Below are 19,146 nucleotides of genomic sequence, written 5' to 3' on the forward strand. Positions count from 1 at the left end.
TTATATTAATTTCTAGTCTGTCATAGCAGGCATAGACTTCAAAAGTTTTTAGATATTCATAGGGCCGCTAAACGGAACCCTTTGTACACCTTGAGCAGGCTGTTTGTGCTCTTGTAATTTTATTTTCACACCATGAGTGATATTAAACATAGCTTATTTCAGAATTGAACCGTAAGCTTAAAGCTATGTTGTGTCGTGAGCTTAAGTGAGCCTGATTTAATTAGAGTCCACAGATTATCTGGACCTTGGAGGATTGACCACACCTTATTCTAAATATCAATATTCTGCCTGGGCTTATGGTCGAATTTAGGTGACTAAATCTCTTAGTATTATCCATGCCACCCACGTTATGAGGCTTAGCGTCTCCAGACCACAATTTTATATTAGGGTGCAAAGATTTTTTTCATCTTTAAAATAAAAATGAGTCGAGATAGGCCTGGAATCTTAGGTTATTTTATACATATTATATTATAATTTTAGAAATGTTAATTAGTCCAATTTTGGGTTTAGCCAATAGGGTGTCCGGGACCCTTAAAATAGATTGGTAAACAAAAATGAAACCTCGAATAACGAAGCCTATTTCGACTGATTTTTACCCAGAACATTATTTTGTTAGAACCCTTTTCACTTGTCCTTTGTCCAAAAGGAGGTATTTACATATTCATCTTTGTTAATTTTTATGATTGTGGCCTACTCGCTCGCCTGTGTTATAACCATATCATTTAATTTCTGACATGCCTTGCGCAGGCTTAACTATATAGATTGTAATATCATCATCAATAACTTGATATCAGTTTGTGAATGAATCAAAGATTCTTTGGCACACCTTACGCAGGTGGAAACATGGCAGCCTTGCGCAGGCTTAAATAGGTACACAACATATTGGTTTCATCACAAATAACTTGACGTTAGTTTGTGACTGAATAAAAGATTCTCTTAGGCACACCTTACGCAGGTGGAACCATAACAGACATAGCTTAAGAATATCATTCAAATGAAGTTTATGGGTAATATTCCCTTAGTTGCGAGTTCTTCGCTCGACAAGGGGAAAGGATTTACTTTAATAGGCACTTTTAGAAAGTGTCATTCACGGTGACGAGATTTGCCATAACTAAACTTTAACTCTACAGTTAGCGAATATAATTTGAAATTATGAAGCAAACCATGCGTCTTCGTCAATGAATCATTCTAAACATTCCCATATCGTTAATGCCCTTTCAAGTCACAGGCTTCCGATTTTATTTAAAACGTTTACAAGTGTAGGTACTATTTATGTAGGTAGGTGGGTAGGCTTAAAGATTGACCGTCTTGTATGTACCTATAGTTACATATAGAATGAATAATCAAGTTATTCAAATCCAAAATAATACAAGCACATATAGCAACTACATGCAAGAGTTCTTTTAAGCTGTTAGTACCTGTTATTTATTTAAAGAGATACCTATCTACCTACATTTTAATTTTTTTTTTTTTTTATCAAAGATCTAGTTGGAGAGATATAAATTGGTAGATAAGGAGTGAAATACTTAAGGATTTCCATGTCATTCTTGCGCAGAGCCATGCTAATCTCTCTCTTTATCTAGGCAGACTTAAGTTTACGTACTGCCGAAGTACTCACTTTCCACAAAAATAAATGCAATGCTTGCGATGTAGGTTTGTTCGTTACCTTGTGTCCCTCAGAGCGGAAATAGAAGCCCCGCGAAGCGGGGCTTCGTCGACTCCTAAGCGGGTACACGTTATTTATCAGCAAGTTTATTACCAAAAAATTTATTTTGCAATATTATATTTAACCCGGAACGGGATAAACCGACAAGTTGCTGATAGATACTTGGACAGATAAACCCTACACGTCTATAAGCTTCTACCTTAATACGTAGGTTCTACGTAACACGTATTAACTATCCGATCCTTTCGTATTCGAAAACACAAATCACTTGAAAACTGAAGGGTATGCCTCCACACATCACCATTTAAGTGTTATACCTAATTTCAACCGTTATTATAGACACACAAAGATTTAAAGTAATAAGTAATAAGACTCAGAAGAGACTTAATGTAGGTATAATATTAATTCAATTCTAATGGTGACAAGTGCACGCTTTACCAGCTCGATGTGTTTTCTAACATTATGTGTTTTAGTATTTTCATTAGCATAGCCACGGTGCGCGCAGGCAGCCTTTGAAAACTTACACATTACTATTCCGGATTGTTTTTATTTGCTAGATAGTTTAACGGACACTAAATTTAAATATTTATTTCGAACGGCAAAAGCCGTTAGAAACTGTTTTTCAATATAGTCAGCTAAACTGAGGTACAAATTCAAAAACTCACCAGCAGTTTAGCTTCACGACCTTCCAGATGGAAAAACAGCAAGCCAATGAGTTGGAAATTTGTTTTTGCGACAACCGCCAAAAAGCAAACTGCTGTGTGGTGGGAGTGTGGGAGAGAGAGGGACGTATATGCTAGAAAAGGACAATTTGACCGACAACAGTGTTGCCACTCTCAATATTATTATTAGGTTCCGAATAGCGGTACAGTTGTTTAATTTGTACTTTAATGTACATAACGTTATAGATTTTTGTAGGTTATGAGTTTAAATTTGGAACAGCAGTCAAAACTCAAGTAGGTCTCTATTCTAGTATCCATAGATATTAAAACAGTTATCGATACGAAACGTCAATTTAGTATGTTTTTTAAATATAAACCGCACGACATTTGATCTCGAGTGACATGAGAATAGGGACTTCATTCTTTTGTCTAAAATTTAAAAAAAACTAAGGATGTGTGACATGCGTGAAAAAAGTTTTCATTCACCACCATTTGACGTACAGTTTATCTTTTAGTTAGTTTTAAGTATGTGTTTAGATAAAGTAGTGTATGTAACTGTACATAATTAGGCATTAAAACACTCGTGTGATCCTATTAAGAGCGCTCTTACAAGAAAAGTCGAAATAATGCAAAATTGATGATACTAGTCGACGAAATTCAGGACTTTGTGCTCATTATTAGAAACAATGAGTACTTGTTCCAGTAAAAGCGTCTTCTTATCTTTTTAAATATCGTTGTAAATATTAGAAAAAGGACTTATTAAATTAGTAATGAATTTTTTTCTGATGGTCGTTTCCGAAAAACCGCGTGAAGCACTGAACGGCAAGCTCTTATTTGGAAATGTTGAGAAGTTTACTCTGCTAAACCTGGCTATTCTGTATTACTAATACCCTGTACTTTAGGCATATCAAACGATATTTTTCCTACATACCTTTGAGAAAGAGAAAATCAAAGTAAAACGAACTCAATTTTCTCTCCGAAACAAGTGTCAATTTCTACGAAAATCTACTTAATATCGAAGTCATTTTCATGCTCAAGCAATCTGCAACGTTTGCTTATACTGTTGGTATACATTAGTGTTTATGAAATTCTACTATAATTTTTTGGCAATTTTTTGAAAACTACTCTATATTACCGATGACGCGCGCTCGCCAGCTCAGTGCCGCGGCAGAGCTTGTACAGGCAGGACGTGTGTCGGTCGGCTCCGCACATTTTCAACGGCGACGACGAGGTTTTTTATCATTGTGTGCGGCGGGCGCCGTGTAAAACGCTATACTGTGTGCGTGTAAACCGCAACGAGAGACTTTGATCCTAGCACTGTTTTTATAGTATTATAATTTATAATACTAGTTTAATAATCTACCGGACAGGATTAAAAATATTTGAAACGACCTGACATTCTATATGTATTTATTTGACTCAAGATAGTACTCAGGGTGTGATGGAGCCGGAAGGTGGTCACCGGTACCAATCAACCATGCAACTAAACCACTTCGTGTTTGGGCACGTTTGATTCGGCTCAACAAGATCTTTGACTTAAGATAGTACTCAGGGTCTGATGATGGAGCCGGAAGGTGGTCACCAGTACCAGTCAACCATGCAACTAAACCACTTCGTGCTTGGGCTCGTTTGATTCGTCTCAACAAGATCTTTGACACAAGATAGTACTCAGGGTCTGATGATGGAGCCGGAAGGTGGTCACCGGTACCAATCAACCATGCAACTAAACCACTTCGTGTTTGGGCTCGTTTGATTCGTCTCAACAAGATCTTTGACACAAGATAGTACTCAGGGTCTGATGATGGAGCCGGAAGGTGGTCACCGGTACCAATCAACCATGCAACTAAACCACTTCGTGTTTGGGCTCGTTTGATTCGGCTCAACAAGATCTTTGACTTAAGATAGTACTCAGGGTCTGATGATGGAGCCGGAAGGTGGTCACCAGTACCAATCAACCATGCAACTAAACCACTTCGTGTTTAGGCTCGTTTTATTCGTCTCAACAAGATCTTTGACACAAGATAGTACTCAGGGTCTGATGATGGAGCCGGAATGTGGTCACCGGTACTAAGCAACCATGCAACTAAACCATTTCGTGTTTGGGCTCGTTTGATTCATCTTAACAAGATCTTTGACACAAGATAGTACTCAGGGTCTGATGATGGAGCCGGAATGTGGTCACCGGTACTAATCAACCATGCAACTAAACCATTTCGTGTTTGGGCTCGTTTGATTCGTCTCAACAAGATCTTTGACACAAGATAGTACTCAGGGTCTGATGATGGAGCCGGAAGGTGGTCACCGGTACCAATCTACCATGCAACTAAACCACTTCGTGTTTGGGCTCGTTTGATTCGTCTCAACAAGATCTTTGACACAAGATAGTATTCAGGGTCTGATGATGGAGCCGAAAGGTGGTCACCAGTACCAATCAACCATGCAACTAAACCACTTCGTGTTTAGGCTCGTTTTATTCGTCTCAACAAGATCTTTGACACTGAAGATACACAGGGTCTGATGATGGAGCTGGAAGGTGGCCACGGGTACCAGTCTATCCTGTAACTAAACCACTTCGTGTTTGGGCTCGTTTGATTTCTCTCAACAAGATCTTTGACACAAGACAGTACTCAGGGTCTGATGATGGAGCCGGAAGGTGGTCACCGGTACCAATCAACCATGCAACTAAACCACTGCGTGTTTAGGCTCTTTATATTCGTCTCAACAAGATCTTTGACACAAGATAGTACTCAGGGTCTGATGATGGAGCCGGAAGGTGGTCACCAGTACCAATTAACCATGCAACTAAACCACTTCGTGTTTAGGCTCGTCTTATTCGTCTCAACAAGATCTTTGACACTGAAGATACATAGGGTCAGGGTCAGATACAAAGAATGTCACTAAAATGTCCCAAAACAGGACACCTTTCAATATTGCAGTTGAAAAAATGTTTAGAAACCTCTGTTTACCTCAGATATCGATTTTAAACGCAATCGGGTAATTTCTAGAAATGTCCCAAAAAAGGACATCTCTCAATATTTCCCTCGGAAACAAGTTTCGAAACCTTTGAGCACCTCAGATATCGATTTTGAACGCTATCGGTTAATTTCAAGGAAAGTCCCGAAAATGTTCCAAAAAGGACATCCTTCATATAGCCATCGGAAACATGTTTCGGAACCTTTGGTAAACTCAGACACCGCTTTTGAACGCATTTGGTCAGTTTCACAAAAATGGCCTAAATAAAAAGGACATTAGGTAGGTACATACAAAGTAATCGTCAATCCGTATTGACGATTGAGGATTGACCGATCAATTCGAATTAACGATTAGTAATCGTCAATCTTCAATCAGTAGATTTAGAATTAGTTTCGTCAATCGTCAATTCGAATTGATCGGTCAATTCTCAATCGTCAATTCGAATTGATTTTTTGCCAACACTGCTATCATGTAACTGAACCACTTCATGTTTGGGCTCGTTTGATTCCTCTCAACAAGACCTTGGACACAAGTTAGTACTCAGGGTCTGATGATGGAGCTGGACTGTGGCCACGGGTACCAGTCTACCATGTAACTGAACCACTTCGTGTTTGGGCTCGTTTGATTCGTCGCAACAAGATCTTTGACACAAGATACTACTCAGGGTCTGATGATGGAGCTCGAAGGTCGCGACGGGTACCAGTCTATCACATAACTGAACCACTTCTTGTTTTGGCTTCGTGTTTGGTTTATCACCTAGTGTCAAAGATCTTGTTGAGACGAATCAAACGAGCCTAAACACGAAGTGGTTTAGTTGCATGGTTGATTGGTACCGGTGACCACCTTCCAGCTCCATCATCAGACTCTGAGTATCACCTAGTGTCAAAGATCTTGTTGAGACTAATCAAACGAGCCTAAACATGAAGTGGTTTAGTTGCATGGTTGATTGGTACCGGTGACCACCTTCCGGCTCCTTCATCAGACTCTATCACCTAGTGTCAAAGATCTTGTTGAGACTAGTCAAACGAGCCTAAACATGAAGTGGTTTAGTTGCATGGTTGATTGGTACCGGTAACCAACTTCCAGCTCCATCATCAGACTCTGAGTATCACCTATATAGTGTCAAAGATCTTGTTGAGATGAATAAAACGAGCCTAAACACGATGTGGTTTAGTTGTATGGTTGATTGGTAATGGTGACCACCTTCCAGCTCCATCATCAGACCCTGAGTACTGTCTTGTGTCAAAGATCTTGTTGAGACGAATCAAACGAGCCCAAACACGAAGTGGTTTAGTTACATGATAGACTGGTACCCGTGGCCACCTTCCAGCTCCATCATCAGACCCTGTGTATCTTCAGTTTCTTGTAACTTGTTTCTCGTAAATAAGCGAGTACCTATAATTTCTTTCGAGTAATATACGTTCATAAGTACGAGTATGGGGCTATTCATAAATTACGTCGTTTCAAATGGGAGGAGGGGGGGAGGGGGTCTGGACATCGGATGATGGTAGCATGACGTAGGAGGAAACAGAGTCATCCGAAGCATGATTTTTGGATGATTTGAGGGATGGGGGGGGTCAAAAATAGATGACGTAATTTATGAACAGCCCCTATGTACATTTGCACTGCATTTAGTTTTTTCGTACTTACCAAATAACAGTTTTAGGACTTTATAAGTTAAGTAGTAGTAGGGTTTCCGGTTGCGGCGGCGAACTGTCAGTGCGCATGTTAATGTCTCTCGTGAAAAAAATCGATTTCCCGTGCATAAAGTGTCAAATAAGCGCTATACTATAAGTAATTCAGTAGAACACCAGTGAATAAACACTTTGAAGACTAAAACTCAGTGCGATCTTCAAACTCTGTGTGTAAAAGTGCAAATTAAAACCCAACGAAACCTATCAACATAACCTAAACGGAAGTCGCCATTACTCAAGCAAGTGCTACCAACATTTAGAAGTAACGTCAAGTGTCAATGTGACAGTGACATCCAGAGTGTTGCCAGTGCAAGAAACTAATAGTACTAAAAATAAAACATGGACAAAAACACGGAGTACCTATTGTCGAAACTCGATGAAAAGCTAGAGCAACAAACTAAAACAATAACAAAATCTGTAACGGAAAACGTACTGGAAGCGCTGGATGACAAGATGAAGAATTTGGCCAACGAAAACAATCTACTAAAAAACAAAGTATCAGAACTGGAAAAGAAAATTAATTTTATGGAAAAGGAAAAACGAAATAATAACCTTATATTTTTTGGCACCGAAGAATCAGGAAAGCCAGAATGTGAACTAGTGGATTATATAAAAGAGATCATTGTAGACTTGGGAATTTATATAGACAGCAACGAAATAAGCAACGTATATAGAATTGGACACAGGACCTCCAGCGACAAAAAGCTGCCAGTGGTGGTCTCCTTCACAACCACATGGAAGAAACACCAGATTTTGAAAAAGAAAATCAACCTCCCCACCGGCATTTATATAAAAGAAGATTTCCCTAAAGCAATTATCGAAAAACGTAAGGAATTACAGCTGCAAGTCGAGGAAGAAAAAAAGAAGGGGAACATAGCCTTTTTGAAGTATGATAAATTAATAATAAAACCACAAGCACAACAAAACACGAAGAGAAGTAGAGAAGAGTCAGATTCCCCTAAAATGTCAACACAAAAGAAAAGCAACTCACAGAGCAGCCCAGAACAAGCAGTATCCAAAACAACAACAAAAGAAGTAATTAAACCTAGTATGTTAAACTATGTCGAACGCGGCAGACCCGCTCCAATATCACTACAGCCAAAAAACTAATAAACTCTATCGACAACCGGAAAAAATACATACAACTGAATGCAACTAATTTACAACAATCAACACAACATAATTGTCTCCCAACACGGCCGGTCCCCGCGGGAGTACTAGACCAAAACCCTCCAAAAAATCATTCAATCAATAATAAAAACCAAAGAAAGATTAAACTGGAAAGAACGCGCCAATTAAAAGTCTGCACATACAATGTAAGATCATTATCAACAAGAGAAAGACTCATAGAACTTAATAATGCTACAGAGAATATAGATTGGGACATTATAGGACTGGCAGAAATTAGAAGAATGGGCCAAAAGATCGAAGAACATGAAAACTATATCCTGTGTTATATAGGCGAAACACCAGGCTTGCACGGAGTAGGCTTCCTAATAAAGAAAACACTCAAAAATAACATAGTAAATTTTCTAGGCATATCTGAAAGAATTGCAGTTCTAAAACTAAAATTTGAGCAGTTACCAGTTACCATAATCCAAACATATGCACCCACTGAAAGTTCAAGCGAAGAAGAAATTACCAAATTTTATTATGACCTGAAGACAGCACAAGAACAAGCTGACAAACATTTTCTTGTGATCGGCGATTTCAATGCGAAAATCGGACAACCAAAACCAGAAGAAAATATGGTAATGGGAAAATATGGATTTGGGAAAAGAAATAGTAGAGGGGAACGCCTTATACAACATGCTAATGAATACAAACTGTCGATAATGAACACATTCTTCAAAAAGAAGCAAACCCGTAGATGGACATGGATATCACCCAATCAGAAAACAAGAAATGAAATCGATTATATATTAACCAACACTCCAAAGTCCATAACAAACGTGGATGTACTCAACCTAGTCAACTTCCCATCAGATCACAGACTGCTTAGATGTTCACTAACCATAGCAACACCCAAAAACAGTCGAAAATCATACCAATCATCAACAAACCCGCTCAAGACTATAAGTGAGAAAGAAACATATATCAAGAATCTAGAACACCACTCCAAAACACTTGAAGAACTTTTAAAAACTAAGAATGATGTGCAAACAATAAGCTACACAATAGAACAGGTAATAATGAAAAGTCTAGAACTGGAAAACAAAACAAAAACCCACAAACACAAAATACTAGCTAAAGAAACACTGGACCTTATAGATAGACGTGGGAAATTACTACTACTAAAAAACAAAACCAGGGAAGAGAAAGACGAATTGAAACAATTATTTAAAAAAACGAACAAAGCTATCAGAAAAGATTACAACACTCACAGAAAATCGATAATTGAAAAAAACCTTATAACACTTCGAAGCTCGAAACGAGCTAACAAGGAACTGTCAACACACAAGACATGGATTCACAACCTAAAGGATGGTCAGGACAAAACAAAAAACAGAAAAGACATTCTCGACTGTGCCACTGAATTTTACAGAGATCTTTATAAGAAATTACCAGAAGATTCAGTAATATATGGAAGAAAAATAGAACACACCGAAGATAAAATAGATCCAGTAAGTGAAATGGAAGTACTTAGACATATAAAGGCACTGAAAACGGAAAAAAGCCCAGGACCGGATAATTTAACCAACGAAACACTGAAAATCGGAGCACAAATACTAACCCCTTACCTGACAACATTATTTAACAAAATTGTAGAATCTGAACAAATACCACAACAATGGGGCTTATCGGACATAATATTATTATACAAGAAGGGAAACCCACAAGAAGTAGGTAACTACAGGCCAATTAGTTTATTATCTGCTGTATATAAGCTATTCTCATCAATCTTGCTCAGCAGAATATCACCAATAATTAATAAAAACCAACCAATTGAACAAGCAGGGTTCCGACCGAATTACTCAACCATCGACCATATACACACTATTGATCAACTACTAGAGAAATACCAAGAATTTGGAAAACCGTTGTATATAGCTTTTGTCGATTATTCAAAAGCCTTCGATAGTATCTCACACACATATATATGGGAAGCACTAAGCAACAACAATATAAACCAAAAATACATAAATATAATTAAAAATGTGTACTCAAAAAGTGTAAGCAGAATAAAACTGGAAAAGAGAGGAGAGGTGTTTCCTATAGAAAAAGGGGTAAAGCAAGGAGATCCACTCTCACCAACTCTGTTCATAGCAGTCCTTCAAGACATCTTCCAGAGCATAAATTGGACAAACAGAGGGGTGAGGATACTCAATAAACGTCTAACACATTTACGATTCGCTGACGATATAGCGCTGTTTAGTGAAACTCCTGAAGAACTAGAAAAAATGCTTCAAAATTTAGCCAAAGAAAGCAATAAAGTAGGACTGGGAATGAATACTGATAAAACTAAAATAATGACCAACCACAACCAAACCCCGATTGCTGTAGAAGGACACACAATAGAATACGTCAAGAATTACATATACCTCGGAAAACAAATATCGTTCGACGCCAACAGACACGAAAACGAAGTAGATAGGAGAATAAACACAACATGGAAAAAGTATTGGTCACAGAAAGAAATCCTCAAAGGAAATTACAGTCTGAACCTCAAGAAGATCATTATGGATTCATGTATCTTACCGTCCTTAACTTACGGAAGTCAGACTTGGACATTTACTAATAAGATCAAAAATAAAATCCTATCATGCCAGCACGCCATGGAAAGAAGCATCCTGAAATTGAGAAGAATAGACAAAACACGAAATGCAGACATACGCAACAAAACAAAAATCAAAGATGCACTAGAACACGCCATGACACTGAAATGGAAGTGGGCAGGCCACATAGCAAGATACCAGGATAACAGATGGACATTGCAAACAACGAAGTGGCTTGGCCCCACAGGAAAAAGACGACATGGACGACAAAAGGCAAGATGGGTCGACGATGTTGTAAAAACAGCTGGTAAAAACTGGATGACCACAGCCCAAGACAGACAAACATGGAACAAGATGGAGGAGGCTTTCTACCCTATAGGGGCCATACAATAATTCGATACACATAAATATTTCAAATATGTAACTGTATGGATAAATAAAGCTATAATAATAATAATAATAAAAGTTAAGTACAGTTAGTGTTGTTATAAATTTTGTGTGTGCATAAAATCCGCGTAGCACAAAGAGCCATGGAGCGCGCCATGCTCGGTATCAAGCTTCAAGATCGAGTAAGGAATGTCGAGATCCGTCGCCGCACCAAGGTGCATGACGTGGGTTTCGTCATTACCAAACTAAAATGGAATTGGGCAGGACATGTTGCTAGGCAGAGTGATGGCAGGTGGACTAAAATGTTAACAGAATGGTGGCCGCTTTCAAATGAAAGAAGCGCCTGGCGTCCGTTGGCTCGTTGGGTGGACGACATCCGGAAAATTGCGGGTCACTGTTGGATGAGATTAGCTCAGGACCGGGACAAGTGGCGTACTAGAAGAGAGGCCTATGCTCAGCAGTGGGCGATAAAGGGCTGATATGATGAGTGTTGTTATGGTTGATTTCAATATGCTTCGCGAAGGATCAAGAATGTTTAATCCATCATGGTAGTGCGAGTGTGGTAGAAGGGATCGGAATACTGAGCTCGCACGGCCTGCCGCAGCGCGTAAAATACCTAAACTCGCTCAACCCCGAAATGTAATAGCACTCTTAAGAAACTCACTAACGTTCGTTTCTTAAACCCACACTCGTATTTTAATGCCTCTCATTATGTAGCAGTCACATAAACTACTATATATACACACCTACCTATTAATAAGGAACAACAAAATTTATTGAGAAGGTATGAATCGTAAAAGGATTAATTCCCATCTCTTTCACCAATTGTTACGAATGGTAAGCAGCTGGGATTGTACTCGTACCATAAAAGTGCTGAACTGGTTTTTTTTATATCACTTGTAAAACATTAGAAAATTTAGCGATTAGAATATTTAGAAACCAATAAAAATACACACATTCACTGCCAGCGACCCGCTAGGCGGGTTCTCCGTTCCTAGGCGCTTTTCGCTACATAAGGTCTGATAAGAGTGATAAGGTTTTTCTCATTTTTAACCGACTTCCAAATCCCAAAGGAGGAGGTTATCAATTCGGTTGTATGTTTTTTTTTTTAATTTTTTTTTTTATGTTTGTTACTCCATATCTCCGTCATTACTGAACCGATTTTGAAAATTATTTTTTTGATTGTATGCATACAGATTGGTCCCGTTTTTGTCAAAATCCAGTTCTGATGATGGGATCTATGAGGAATCGACGGAACTCCTCAAATCTTAAAGGCATACATATGGTGATTTTTGTGTTTTTATCAACAAATCAAGCATATACATTCAAAAACGTGACATTTGATGAAGTGGAACTGCTGATGATGATCAGAACGGAACTCTTCAACGACGCATAGTTCACCTTTGGCGATTTGTCCTCTTCGTTATGTTTGTTAAGCAAGTTAAGTTTTTAAGCTACAATTTTGTCAAGCTTGAGTTCTGAAGATGGGATCCATGAGAAATCGAGGGAACTCCTCAAATTTTGAAGGCATGCGTATAGAGATTTTTGTATTTTCATCAGAAAATCAAGCATTTTCATTAAAAACTGTCGCATTTGATGAAGTGGAACTGCTGATGATGATCAGAACGGAACTCTTCAACCACGCATAGTTCACGTTTGGCGATTTGTCCTCTTCGTTATGTTTGTTAAGCAAGTTTAGTTTTTAAGCCACATTTCTGTCAAGCTCGAGTTCTGATAATGGGATCCATAAGGAATCGAGGGAACTCCTCAAATCTTAAAGGCATACGTATAGAATTTTTGGATTTTCATCATAAAATCAAGCATTTACATTAAAAACTGTCGCATTTGATGAAGTGGAACTGCTGATGATGATCAGAACAGAACTCTTCAACGACGCATAGTACATGTTTGGTGATTTCGAATTTCGATTTTGACTTGGACTGGGACCCGGACTCATACCCGGATCCGGTTCGGACCCGGACTCGGACCCGGACTCGGACCCGGACTCGGACCCGGACCCGGACCCGGACTCGGACCGGGACTCGGACCCGGACTCTCACTCAGAAACCCGGACCTTGACCCGGAAAACCACTATGATACCTAAACTAAATAAACCACTATGATTACCTACCATAAAATGTGGGTATGATGATGCCAAACCCCTCCCGGCGCTCAAACTCCCTTACACCGCACCGCATGCGCCGTTAAGTGGGTTAGGTTAGGTTTGATCTGCGATCCTCACAGAACCGAACAAAAGTGGGTTAGGTTTGGTTAGAACTGCGAGTCTTACAGAAACGAAATGCTACTAGAAAAGTGGGTTTGATTAGGTTCGAACTGCGATCCTCACAGAACCGAACTGCTATCAGAGAAGTGGGTTAGGTTAGGCTAGAACTACGACCCTTACGGAAACGAAATGCTACTAGAAAGTACTGGTTTTACCTCCTTTTCTACATAGTGCACCATCTACCATAAAATCTTTCACCGGGCCCCATAGAAGTCGGTTTTTTTTTTCTTAAAAATTATAACGGCTACGCTCGCAGCGCTTAGCTCGTGCTGGCACTGAATATGTTAAAAGTTAACTGCTCTTACAATGATTGCATCTTTGTTTGTGCTTGACAGATCGTTTTTACATTTATACTTATGATAATAATCGGCCAAGAGCATGTCGGGCCATACTCAGTGTAGGGTTTCGTAGTTACCATTCTGTCAAAATAGGCCAAACGGGGGCTATTAGTAAGATCATAAGGTAGTACAGGGTGGCCAACTTGGAGGTATACAACTTTTTTTTGCCGCCATTTTGTTTTGGCGGCAAATATGACAGTTGTTGCATGAAAATTACTTTGTGTAGATACGGCAAATTTGTTATGGAGCGTTTACAAGACGGGGACACGTGTCACGCGCCACGAGCCACAATAGAAACATTAAAAATAACGTTTCCCGGTCGATTAATTTCGTGAAACGGTGACATTGACTGGCCCCCAAGATCGCCTGATTTAACAGCTCCTGACTTTTTTCTGTGGGGCTATCTAAAGGGACGTGTCTATGCTAATAGGCCAACGAACCTTCAGCAATTAAAACAAAATATTCGAAACACTGTCGCTGAAATAACGCCAGAAATGTGTGAAAAAGTGATGAAAAACGCGATGAAAAGGGTTCGCATCTGCCATGCTGCTAGAGGTGAACATTTGTCTGACATTATTTTCCATGTGTAATTGCTGACCCTACATATTATATTTAACAAGGAATACCTACTTAATATTTTTTATGTTTTATAGAATAAAATTTCAAAAATAAAGTGTATACCTCTTATTTGGCCAGCCTGTACCTTTGCAGCGCTTTGTACATTACGTCTTTTTACTAAGAAAAGAAGATTTTTTGCAATAACTCACAAACAACTAGACCGCTCATCATCATAGATCACGTTCGCTGTAGTTTTCATTGAAAGTATTTATTAAGCTCTTATTTCACAATTTTTTTCATATTTTTTGGACCCGTGGTTCAAAAGTTAGATGGGGGGGGACATATTTTTTTTTCTTTCGGAGCGCATATTTCTGGAAATATTAACAATATCAAAAAATAGTTTTAGGAGACCCCTATTCGTTTTGAAAGACCTATCCAACGATACCACACAATATCGGGAAAAAGCAAAAAAAAATTAAAAAAAAAGTTTTTGTATGGGAGGTACCCTAAAAAAATATTTGTGTAACTTTTATTTTACCGTTCTGTCGCAATGCATGATTTATGTATCCATGCCAAATTGCAGCTTTCTAGCACTAACGATCACGGAGCAAAGCCTCGGAAAGACAGACAGACCTGGCGAAACTATAAGGGTTTCTAGGTAACTACGAAAGTCGAAACCCTAAAAAGCATATCTACTGTTGAATGCAGGTTATTATTGTGTCCATTCTATTAATGTAGGTGTAGACTAAATTATTTTCGCTTAAGGTATACCTATTTTTACGTATGTGTTATATTAGGAATGTCGAATCCAGCTTAATTGATGATTAATAATCATAATGGAGGTAAGTGAGCCGTGCATGTACAATATCCAGCATATAACCAAAGTTACAGCACATAATTAACTAACCCTTTTACGCTAAATTAAGCCGTTTGATTTGTTTCGCTTAACTCTAAACCTGCAGGGTATCGGTATTGTATTGGTACATATCGAACCGCTTGAATCAAAAATTACAGTAAAGATAAAGATAAAGATCATTTATTTGTATTAAACATTACCAGTTACAAAGGTGTTCATAAAAGTTATGGTGGTAGGTTTACATGTTTAACCTCATTTGGTATACAAAAGGGTAGGTAACTAAAAACTAAAATTTTACATATTAATTTAACACGTGTCAAAAAATTCACTCATACTATAAAAGTTTTTGTTGTTAAGCCATTCGTGTAATTTCTTCTTAAATAAGATAATATTCATAGTGCGGAATTCGATTGGTATTTTGTTGTATACATTTACACTATTAACAAGACAACTTTTATTATGTTTTGCCAATCGAGAATGGGCATCAGGTAGTAGTCTGTCTGGGTCTCGACAAGAACGAGGATGACTGTCATATGTTTTTTTAAACATGGACTTGTACTTGTGGACAAATATGCACATTTCATATACGTAGAGCGCTGGAAGAGGCAAAAGACCGAGTTTCTTAAATAGTGGTCGGCAGGATTCGTCCGGCCGCATTCCATATATTGCTCTTAAACATCTTTTTTGTGCGACGAATGCTCGGTTTATGTCAGTGCTATAGCCCCATAATATTAACCCATAGCGTAAGGTTGATTCGACATAGGCATTGTAACAAGAGATTGCAGTTTTAATATTTGTGATCTTACTGACCTGCTTAAGAACATATTCATATTTATTTAATCTATTGGTTACACTATCGATTAGCGATTTCCAATCGAGTTTTTCATCAATGAGCACTCCTAAAAATTTGGTATGTGGTACATTTTCGATGCTTGTGATATTGAGATTATAATTGTTAAATTGGATATATTTTGATTTGTCTAGGTTAATTTTTAGATTATTAGAATCAAGCCAATGCTTTATTACTTCTATTGTGTTAATTATATCAAGTTCGTGATCTTTAACAGAACTACTTTCTTTATTTGATGTCACTATGATGGAAATATCATCGGCGTATAAGATGCAACGGTGTCTTGTTATCTCAGTTATGTCGTTTATGTACAACAAAAATAAAATCGGTCCCAGAACACTTCCTTGGGGAACTCCAAATTTGTTGTGCCTATAATCAGATGAGTAATTAACTAATTCATTATTTTCATTTAATTTACTACTAATTTGTACACATTGTAGTCTATTGCTTAAGTATGAGGACATCCACTGAAGTGCCGGCCCTCTGATGCCAAGTCTGTCAAGCTTTGATAATAGTAGGTGATGAGAAACGAAGTCAAACGCCTTAGACAAATCAAAAAATAGTCCCGTTGTTATATACTTATTGTTAATATTTGTCAATCTAAGCTTAAGCAGAGAAAAGGTAGCCAAAGTAGTAGATTTATTTTTTTGAAAACCAAATTGTTCTTCTCTAATTATATCATATTTTGTACAGTAAATATTTAGGTTTCGATCCTATTAATCTTAAACCATATTTAATCTATGCCCGAATTAAATAACATTTCTAGGTAGTATTTTGGTTACTAAGTGGCGTTTATACATGGGATTCATAGGATTCTAAACGAAAACCGCATAACCCGTGCCATGTCACGTACGAGTATCATGCTACGTTAGGTCACGGTGATATGAATATAGATTCGGCGCAGCTATTATATATTAATATCTACTACCCCCCTCTTATAGAAACAGACATACCATAGGTATTTATTCCCATTTTATTTTAATTCATACGGACACCGAATGTTGCTGGAATTCAAATAAATATGTACCTAAAGGTGATAGTCCATTTCCAACGACAGCTGTATTACTGTTCATTTTACTATGGAAATTGACAACGACAGCGACGCGTTCAGTACCGGTAGTGCAGCTGCGGTTAGAAATGGAATATTACCATAATTAGGTGCACGGAAGACATCATATAACGCTGGAACTGGAGCTCACAACAGTCACAAATTTCGAACCCTAAACCACTAGATTCTTAGGCAACGTGAGTTAGTTGTTGCAGTCACATTTTATATTATATACCTAACGTTTTATTTAAACGTAAATTTCCAAGAGAGCGGGCAACAAATCGAATGACGGCTGATAAATATGCCAGGCACGGAACGGCGAAGCACCGAGATATCTTTAAGAGTAAAAACTCCAGTTTAAATGTAAAAAAAATAGCGAATAAAGCTTTGGTATTAGTTTTACTGAAGTTGCGCGGGAGTTACGTAGGCTAATTTGCTCGGACGGATACCCGCTCTTTCACTCTAGCTATAAAACTGCTTGAACGTGATTGAAATAGTTGGCGGTAGTTTTTATTTAATGGAACGTCTTTGGAAAGAAGTCGCATTAGTGTTCGAACTTTATGGATAAGATAGCAAGCTATATAGGTACGTACGATATTAAAATAAATTGATTATTAAAATATAATTGAAACTTTCATGTGTATGTTGCAAATAGCAGTTTAATGACTAGATTTATATATAAAAAGTATGTAATTAACAAGGCATTACTAGTTTTTTCAAATGCTTTGAAGACAGAAATAGGTACTTACGATTAGGTAATCTATTAAACCATATTTATCAACTCGTTGAAGAATTACGCTTCTCTGTGCAATACCTACTCGTAGTTTATCGAGTACTTAAGTGTAATGTAAAGATCGCGATAGAACTATTTATTACCCTAAAAAAGAACCGTGCAATATTTCACCCCATATTCCACCCTCTTGAGAGTTGATTTCTGGTGTTAGTGAAGTTAGATAGTGTTAAAAAAATACAATGGCGTGCAAAATTTTTTGGAAAGCCTTTTCGTGTTTTGCAGAAACAAATGCATGCACTACAAATACCTATAGTTACAAATATTTCATGTAGGTATATTGAGGTGGTGCTTTAAATATATATAGTTAAATAGACGATAAGTAATTTTTAAAAAAAGTTTGGCAATAGAACATCTACTTACCTATCCTATAAGTTCGCATTAAAATTCAGCGAGGCGTGATGCGTACGGCGAGGGAGTTAAGCCCTTGATCAAAGCGAACCGAACTATTTTTACTTTTATACTGCAGAAAAACCTGTTATTGAGCCCACCGGGCGGCCACGGTAATCAAAGCTCCCAGCTATCTCGGTTTATTGGAACATGATCTACCTACCGACCTAATTAGATATTTATTTTTATTATTTATAATCTCTAATCCACTTACACCACACATATCGAATGCCTACATACTCATCAGTCTTTGCCTGAGATAAAAAAAATTGATTTATGAGAGGATAGGACGAATTCGCGGAAATTAGAAAAGGTACTACTAAAACGTGACCATACCATCCAGTGGCCGGCCTTCAGCTTTAGCCGTTAACACCATTTGATTAGTCTCCCGGATACAAGAGTAATAAGTACAAGTAATCTTTGAAATTATATTACCTATTTAGACCATACACTAGATAAGGACTAGAAGTTCGTGATTGCACCTTCGAACCTACTCGCTTGAGGAATTTTTGTATAAATAGCACTTAACAGAGATGATTAGCCATATACAACTGGGGAACAAATCAAATTATTTTTCGAGCACAGTACAAAACTTTGTTATGAACCGTATTTAAATTATAAACCGAAACATTAACTATGTATATCAAATTTATAAGTTTACGACTCATTACAGACCTGTTTTGACTCATATTTACATAGGAGCTATAGGGGAGCTATGGTGAGACGTCTGTAAAATTTGACTACAAGCGACTTGCTTATTTCACGATAATCACCGATTTATGATATACTTACCCCGATAAGTATGGTGTGTTTATATCATAAATTCTCGCACTTAGGTAAATTGTTAATTTGTTGGCGTCATGCGCACTGTGTGCGAAAATCGGACTTTCGATTTTTTTGCAATTATCCTGTTTCAGCCCACAGTGAGGCGTTA

The 19,146-nt window shown here is 37.9% G+C and overlaps 2 protein-coding genes across 2 annotated transcripts in view; both read right to left on the reverse strand.

Moving 5' to 3' along the window:
• LOC134667460 (uncharacterized) overlaps positions 1-14,924 on the reverse strand; it is a 100,013-nt gene extending 85,089 nt beyond the window's left edge. Inside the window, exon 1 of the mRNA XM_063524878.1 lies at positions 14,817-14,924. The gene's annotated coding sequence lies outside the window, so the exon portion shown is untranslated. The remainder of the gene's footprint in view (positions 1-14,816) is intronic.
• The window catches only part of LOC134667447 (uncharacterized), a 242,565-nt gene that overhangs the window by 168,743 nt on the left and 54,676 nt on the right, over positions 1-19,146 (reverse strand). The gene's annotated exons all lie outside the window — the stretch shown is intronic.

Source organism: Cydia fagiglandana, chromosome 9 (assembly GCF_963556715.1).
Source record: "Cydia fagiglandana chromosome 9, ilCydFagi1.1, whole genome shotgun sequence".
Classification (NCBI taxonomy): domain Eukaryota; kingdom Metazoa; phylum Arthropoda; class Insecta; order Lepidoptera; family Tortricidae; genus Cydia; species Cydia fagiglandana.